The following is a 2,775-nucleotide window of genomic DNA, read 5'->3' on the forward strand; positions in this document are numbered from 1 at the left end:
TCTGCATATATTAGGTTTATTTTCAGTTTACTACACTATTTTACTACTCTGTTAGTATTCATGTAATACCAATATACTCTTTTCATCTTTGAGGATTTAGAATATATTTTAATATATTGTAGAACTAATTTATCTTTACTGATCTTCTGTATCAAAGGTTTCCTGTATATTCTAATGTGTTTATTTTTCCATATGGATATTATAGTTATCTTGTCTATTTCTTAAAACAGGAAAAAGCAAGATAGAACCAACCAACCAAACAAACAAACACAAAAACACCCAGTTGTTATTTTGGGGAGGGTTATACATAAAAATATATGAGTTAACTTAAGGAAAATTGGTGTCTTTATGAGGTTGGGTCTTCAGTCGGAGGGCATGGTATCTCTTTCCATTAGCTCAAGTCTTCTTTTCTTTGTCATTCAGTAGCATTTGCAAGATTTCTTCATATGAGTCTTAAAAATTATTTTTTGGTTATGTCCAGATATGTCCTTAGCTTTCACTTTCATTATTCTCTTTTTTACTTTGTTGGTCAGTACATTTCATACAATGTTAATCATAGTGGTATTGATCAGGCATTCTTGTTTTGTGCCCAGATCTAGTGTATTCACTAGAAAACATAAGTATGATGCTAGACTGGGAGAAGAAATAGATATATTTTTATAATGTTAAGGTGTACTTTTATTCCAATTTTATTTTAAAAGCCAAAACCAAATTGATATATTTGACACAAAAAATTTTAAAATTTGTGCATGGCCAAAAACAATATATAAATGTTGAAAGATGAAACTCTGGGAAAAGTACTCACATTGTGGGGAAAAGGCAAATGCCACAAACATATTCTAGATCTTTAAAGTTTTCGTCATAAGAAAAAAATGTAGCTGTATGTAGTCCTGAGTGTTAACTGAACTTATTGTGGTGATCATTTCTCAATATATATATTCACTGAATTATGTTGTATACCTGCACCTAATATGATGTTATATGTCAATTATACCTTAATTAAAAAACATGGTAGAAATCAATGATTAAAAAATACCAACAACTCATATGTGGGCAAAAGTTGTGAAAATGAAACATACTATTGGTTCTTATATATATGAAAAGAAGCTCAATAATGCCCACAGTAAAAGAAAAACTAAACCGTATCAAGACCACAGTGTTTCACTTACAGATTGGCAAAAGTCTAAAAGTGTGTTGGTGAGGCTTCAGAAAAGTGAAAATTACGATGCAATAGAATGCTATTTAGCTATATCTATTAAAATTAATCAATTTCACTTCTGGTAATTTTTTCTACATATGTATTTGCATATATGCAAAATGATGTAGGCAGCAGATTATTCATTGTTGTATTACTTGAAATAATAAAAGACTGGAAACAAGTGTCTATGTTAATTGTCTAGACTAAGTAACTGAACTAAATTAATTAAATTAATTATGGTACATCTATACATTAGAATACTACACAACTCTAAAAAGAAATGAGAAACTTCTGAATTTACATGGAAAAATAAGAGTTCACAGCAATGTGCTTAGTGTGCTGTGTTTTGCTTATAAGGGGGAGAAATGAGAACATGTGTCTATTTGTGCTTATGTGTACATAACAAAGCTCTAAAGAAATAACCAGAAATTAAAGACAATGATTACCTTTGCGGACAGTGGTCTGCAACTAAACAGAGGAGGCAACCTGACAATGGAAGTTTCATCCTATACTTTTAAAATTTACTCTTCAATCGTTGACCCATCTGACTGTATTATCTATTTAAAATTGTGTTTAAAAAGACATCTATTTTGTTGAGTTTATTACTGAGAATGCAGGTTTAGTAAAACTTTAGATTTCTTACCTGGGTGTATCATAGGATCTTTTGGTTACATCAAAGTTGAGAGAAACATAAAGGAAATAATCTAGGGATTATGACTGAATTTCTTCAGAAGAGGGCAAATAAAGGAAGACCTAGCATGAGATGTCATGGGGAATTATTGAAACTGAAGTTTGGGATTTCATATTTTTAAGATTCTCTGAAAGAAATCCAACCAAACTTAAATGATTTTCTCTTGTTGATTTTAATTTAATATAAAATAATGTGGGGATTTTATGCATCTGGGAATTTTAATAAATTTATAAATAATACTTAAAGTTTTTGTTTTGTTTTGAATAACCTTACCTGTCTTAAGAGAATGTGGAAAAGGTTGTTAAGATGGTTTTGATGGGTTTCTGGTTGTGTTCTCCAAGGTGAAGTTCCTATAAAAGCTGGGGAAATCCTCAGTTGTCCCATTCCCACTTCATCCACAGAATTCCTCTAAGAGTGCCAGTCTGTGGCAAGAGAATGCCTCCAAAGGACACAGGGCCTGAGGGAGGACCATGGGTTCAACAGCAGTTCTGGGGCTTGTTCCGATGTGCTAATCCTATGACTGCTTCTTGGCTTTGCCCATAGCCTTGGCTCTGACTCTTGGCTTGGAACTTGGGCCTTGGCTTGGTTAACTCTGTGACTTCTGGTTCTGAACACTGGCTGTGACCCCAGAATAAATAGTTGCAGCAATCTCATTAGAACTCCTGCTCTGTGGTTCCATCCTGATTTCCTGGCCCTAGGCTGTTTAGCCAATGCCAGCTCGCAGATTTGAGACTTTGTCCAGAGCTGTATGGGAAAGAACTTTAGTAAACTGTTAAAGTCTATACAAATATAAAAGATCAATAAAATTATTTTGATCCAACGTTTTGACAAAGACACCATTAAGGAAAGCAAGTGTATGACGATAAGTGAAAATGGCCGAAGCCCT

The sequence above is a fragment of the Mustela putorius genome, unplaced genomic scaffold (assembly GCF_011764305.1).
Source record: "Mustela putorius furo isolate JIRA1106 unplaced genomic scaffold, ASM1176430v1.1 tig00003867_pilon_pilon_pilon, whole genome shotgun sequence".
Taxonomy (NCBI): domain Eukaryota; kingdom Metazoa; phylum Chordata; class Mammalia; order Carnivora; family Mustelidae; genus Mustela; species Mustela putorius.